Genomic DNA, 6,050 nt, shown 5'->3' with positions numbered 1-6,050 from the left:
ATCCCACCCTTGGCGTGTCCCTTCTCTTTCTGCCCCTCCTCTCTTGCCATGGGCCTTCTTTAGGCATCCTTCTTGCTAGTGTGAGGCATCACACCAGTATCTCTCTTTCCTCCCTTGGTGGCCTTGTGAAGGTGCTTCAATTTGAGGCTTCATCCCACTTTATTGCAGAGCTTAACGTGCGCGTGAAGTAGAGGGCCTGCAGATCCAGGCCTATGCGAGGATTTGAATCTAGATTCTGAGGATTTGACCTCTATTCTGCTATAATCCAGATAAAGATTTGATCTTTATTTAGTTCAATATATAGAAAATTTTAGATGCAATCCTGGTTATCCGCAAGAAACAGATTTTCTTTCCCTTCAAGGAGAACTCCCTAACGACCATAAGGAAACTTGTAAACTAAAGCATTAAGCCACTTGGTTTACTCTGATTGGATGCTAGTTATACAAGAAATCCTTCAAATTGCCATGCCTCAAATGCCTCCAACCTATTGAAGCTAACTACACCCTCTGAGAAATTCATGAAGGCATATGCAGAAATCACATATAGAGGGAGGGGGGAGGGCCCTAGCACATAAGGTGCTGAGGCAGGGGTATTATTGGTCTACACTATAAAAAGATACTGCCTAGCTTGTAAAAAAGTATGACTAGTGCCAAAAATACGTCAATAATTAGTATCAACTGATTGCAGAGTTAACTCTAATAAATGCTCTATATCTATTCTCCATTGGCTATTCACCCAATGGAGAATGGACATTCTTGGCCTCTTCCCACAAACTTTTGGATACAAAAAGTTCTTCATTGTCTTTGTCGACTATTTCACAAAATGAGTCGAGACAGAACCCTTAGCCTAGCTCACTGAGAAAAATGTGCAAAGTTTGTCGAGAAATCCATCATCTACTGATTCAGAGTTCCTCAGGTTCTCATCCCTAACATTAGCCAACAATTTGAAAACTTTCGATTAGACAATTCGACTCCAAACTTGGTATTGACCACTAGCTCACCTTGGTCACCCACCTCCAAGTCAACATAGAAGCTGAGGTAATTAACTATACTATTTTGCAAAGCTTGAAGACCAAGCTTGATCAAGTTAAGGGCCTCTGGGTAGATAAGCGACCTAGTGTTCTGTGAGCTGATAAACACTTAATTTAAGTCATTTAAAGCAAAAAATTATAGTTAATTTATTTTATTTATTAAGAATTTGATGCTTCTTTTCATGTTTTACAGGAAAGATGATTGTCGATACAAAGAGTCCGATTCATAGATCAAAAAGACTCAAGTTTGAAGAAAATTAGACTTAAAATAAAATTAAAATAAAAGAAGGATGCATACGGTATTATAGAAAATGAAGATACTATGCAAGGAACCCAAAAGGATATAGATGCCATTTTAAAGAAACAAAAGTTTCTTTTTGTAATTTTTGTAATTTGGTAACAGCTAATTGAATGCGTGGGTGAGTGCGCGGGCGATCGGCAGCGTGGCAGCGCGGGCGCAGGCGCGGCATCGCAGCAGCGGACGCGGATGCGAGTTCGCGGGGAGTTTGGCAAGGAGGACGCAGTGGCAAACAGACTGGAAGATTTAAAGGAAAAAAATAATATTTGAAAATATTTCAAGAGGAAGAAGTTGTATTTTCTTTATCTGCTCATGATCTTTCCATCTCATCCATCTATCTTTTAGTCTTTAGTATTTTTTTTAGTCCCACATCGAAAAACCATGTAAAACTCCTCCCTCCTAACACCTATAAAAAGGCTTTTGTACTCCCATTGGAGGGAGAGCCCAGAAATTCTTCTAGAACCTTGCATAGAGAAATAGAAAGGTACTTCATGAGCAGCTAGGCTAGCAGTCTCGGGAGTGGAGAAAAAATTTTGTAACGACACAGAGATGGTTCATTGTTCTAAACTTTCTTGTATTTCTTTATATGCAATAAAGATTATGCTTTTTACTTAAATCATCATGAGTTCTTTATTTACTCTCCTTCATATGCTTTTATTTGTGCTTTCTTGTTAGATTAATATTAGGAACAACTTTTACTTTTTGGAGACGCGCCGTGATCTACGGATACGGGGCATGTCGAGGAAAGAAGAGTTATTTACCTAGTACTTTTTGGAGATGCGTCATGATCTACGGGTACGGAGCGTATCGAGAAAAGATAGGTATTTTTTCTAAGATTAATCACATCTATTTAATTAAAAAAAAATACAACTCTACTAGTGCAAAATTAATTCAAAACTCCCGAGCTCTTTATTTTCTAATTACATCAATTTTAAGATAATTTATTTTCTAAATCAAAAACAACACTTCTTTCTTTTGCAATCTCAACTTAGCCCAAGGTCCCTGAGGATACGATCTCAACTCATCCTACCTACGTAGTAAGTAGAGTTATTTTTGGTGCTATCAACGACTACGCACCAAATTTTGGCACCGTTGCCGGGGACCTTGGCACGGTTGAAATAAAAAAAAAGCCACTGACATTTCATAACACTTAACTAAAATAGTATAACCTCAAATATAAAAATTTCTAACTTGATTGGACACCTTGTTTCTTTGCATCTCATCTCCATAATTAACTTTAAGGGTGCAACCCATTAACTAAGATAAGGTGGGGATTTAATCACCCTTCCTTGGCCCACAAATCACTACCTTGCATTTGCATAACCTAGACCTTAATCTAAAATTAATTAGACGTTGACCCCTAAGGATTTCGAGCTCAATAGGATAAGAAAGCTCTAGAATTGAACCGAGTGCGGATTGGTTAATTGCTCGGTGTCTAAGGCAAGTGGTTAAAGAAAGTGGTTTTCAATTGGTTCCGTTGACTGACCTGGCCAACTCAGTTGGTGTCTAAGGAAAGCAACGAGCAGGGAACCTCCCACATCTTACGCTTATCTGACCGAGTCAGTTAGTCAGTCTTGAGCTTGGAGTGCTCAAAGGCGATCTTGAAAGTTAGGAGCTGTCTAGATCTAAGTTAACCTTAGGATAGAGAGTCTATGATTGTTTAAGTTGATTGCAATTAACATCTAAATATTAACTAATTTTTTCCTTTTCATAGATTTAAGATTCTTAGGTTCTTCTCTTTAGATTTTCTTCATTCTTTTCTCACTTTATTATAAAAATATATATATTATAAAAACTAAAATTTTCTTTGTTTGCTCTAAAGTATAATTGTAAGGTGTATGCTTGGCCGTAGATCGTTACGACCAGAAATCTAACCTTTTGATCCAGAAATAGAAAGAACCTTTAGAGCCAACAGACGTAAAAATATGGATCGAAATCAGAAGAATGATCCACCCAAGCAATTGAAGGAGTACTTTACTCCTTCCACATATACCTACTCTCCTTGTATTCAAGTGCCCCCTGTGGAGGCCACTCAATATGAAATTAAGTTCAGTATAATCCAAATGTTACCTTCATTTTATGGACTTAGTAATGAGGACCCTTATAAACATCTTGAAGAATTTCTTGAGATATGCTCAACTGTCAAAATTCACAACTTCTCCGATGATGCTCTTAGGTTAAAATTATTTTCTTCTTCACTTAAGGACAAAGCCAAATACTGGCTACATACTTTAGATTCCATGACTATATCAACCTGGGACCAGCTACAAGGAGAGTTTCTCAAGAAATATTTTTTCATAGGAAAAACTAATCAAATAAGGAAAGTCATAACTAGTTTTTTCTAATTAGATGGAGAAATATTTCATGAAACATAGGAGAGATTAAAGGACCTTATTAGAAAATATCCCCACCATGCTATACCCAAGTGGCAGTTAATCCAATATTTTTATGATGGGCTTTCTGAAAGACATCTACAAATGGTCGATGCATCATGCGGTGGGACATTCATGCTGAAAAGTGAGGATGAGGTATGGCAACTGTTTGAAATTTTAAGTAAAAATTTATTACATCATATGTCTGCCTCTATTAGAGATAAACCCATGTTAAACCCAAAGAGAGGTGGAATATATGAAGTAGGAAATGCCATAGATATCCATCATAAGGTAGATGAACTGTCCCAAAAATTAGATCATCTTCTAAATACTGGACAATCTCCGATTCCACCTAACCCAATCCAAGAAGTTTGTGCATTGTGTGCAAGTCTGAACCATTTTGTTAATGAATGCCCAGCCGCACCTCAATTTTCTGAGTTTGTGCACAAGCAGGTTCAGCAAGCTCAAGTCCAACAAGCTCGCAGACCAGGAAACGATCCATATTCAAGCACTTATAACCCCGACTGGAAAAACCATCCAAATTTTTCTTAGAGACCACAACCAGTGGTTGGTCCTGCAGCACCTCGACCTCAATATCAGGACCCAACATATAGGCATGGACCATACCATCAATTTCAAAATGGTCCTCAACCGTCTACTACTGGTCACAGCTCAGCTTTTGAGGAAAAAATTTTGAAAGCACTAGAACGATTAGAAGTCAACACTCAGATCCTTAACTCCCACACACAATCCATTACTAAGCTAGAGACCCAAATAGGTCAACTAGCGACTGCATTCAGTAGGAGGGAAGGAAAAAAATTACCTAGCCAACTCGAGAGCAACCCAAGAGGACAATTTGTGATGGAGAATTCTAATACCCCAGAAGCTTTTTCTGAACATGCCAAATCAATCATGACTCTGAGAAGTGAGAAGGTTATTGAACACACTAGTAAAATCAATGAGACTGACCCTAAACCTCTAACCGAAGCCAAATCACCCAAGAACAAGGAGAACCTGAAAATAGAGAAGGAACCAACTGCACCAGAATCATCTTACTTGCCTAAAGCCCCATTTTCGGATGCCCTGAAAGCTCCTATTCCTGCAGATAAGAAAGGAGGAAAACTCGATGAGATATTGGAATTGTTTAAGCAAGTCCAAATTAATCTTTCCCTTCTAGACGCAATCAAACAGGTCCCTGCTTATGCCAAATTTTTGAAGGATTTGTGTACCCAAAAATGTAAATCTAGATCACAAATCTCAAAGAAAGTACACCTCACTGAACAGGCTAGTTCTGTCGTCCAGCATGCCACTCCAAAGCTTAAGGACCCAGGAGCCCCCATCATTTCCTATGTTATAGGAGATTATCACATTGAAAAAGCTCTTCTGGACTTAGGGGCAAGTGTGAATCTTTTACCTAGTTCAGTGTCTGAACTTTTTGGATTCGGAGAACTGAAATCCACATCAGTCACACTGCAATTACCCGACAGATCAATTAAGAAACCACGTGGAATACTTGAGGATGTCTTGGTCAAGGTAGATGAAGTTTACTTTCTAGTTGATTTTCTGGTTCTCGATATGGAACTAAGTAGCAACCCCAGACAAATTCCCATTATCTTAGGATGACCCTTCCTAGCTACGGCAAATACATGCATTAATTGTAGGACAGGAGTCATGGACGTATCGTTTGGGAATAAGAAACTGAGACTGAATGTGTTTGGTGCTTCCCAAGGACCATTAATGGATAGTTACTTCAAAGTAGATATACTAGAAGACATTATAGAAGATGCAACACCCACAATTCTAGCACCAGACCCCTTAGGTACTTGCTTGGCTCACTTTGGAGTATATGACTTTGAGGGATATATGAAAGAAGTTAACACCTTGTTGGATACACCACACGATAAAACCACTCCTCCATGGACAATCAAGTATGAGCCATTGCCCACCTTTTGTTGGTTTTATTGCATATGACGTCTGGCTAAAGACGTAAAACTTAGCGCTTGTTGGGAGGCAACCCAACGATTTCATTTTTTTTTTACTTTACTGCAGCTACAGGAATTTAGAACAAGAGCCTATTAATCAATGAAGCTATCTTCAACTTTCGAAGTAAAATTATCCCAGGTGCACTCTCTCCTTTTATTTTCTTTGCTTTCCTACTCCATTGAGGACAATGTAGATTAAGTTGGGGGGGAAGGAAATTAATCAAATCCTCGAGTATGGTCAAATAATTAGTTTTGTGTATCCAAATTTTATTTTGATTAAGAATCAATTAGGCATCCTAAACAATGAATGATTAACGATCAAGATAATTTTAGAGATACTGAGGAATAAATTATTAAGAAAACCCAAT

General features: G+C 38.2%; 1 pseudogene; it reads right to left on the bottom strand.

Moving 5' to 3' along the window:
• Positions 1 to 3,649: 3,649 nt before the first annotated feature.
• LOC140858230 (small nucleolar RNA R71) lies at positions 3,650 to 3,747 on the bottom strand (annotated as a pseudogene).
• Between the last annotated feature and the right edge of the window lie 2,303 nt (positions 3,748 to 6,050).

The sequence above is a fragment of the Elaeis guineensis genome, chromosome 5 (assembly GCF_000442705.2).
Source record: "Elaeis guineensis isolate ETL-2024a chromosome 5, EG11, whole genome shotgun sequence".
NCBI lineage: Eukaryota > Viridiplantae > Streptophyta > Magnoliopsida > Arecales > Arecaceae > Elaeis > Elaeis guineensis.
The sequence above is the reverse complement of the archived record's forward strand: the minus strand, read 5'-3'. Positions and strand labels throughout refer to the sequence as shown.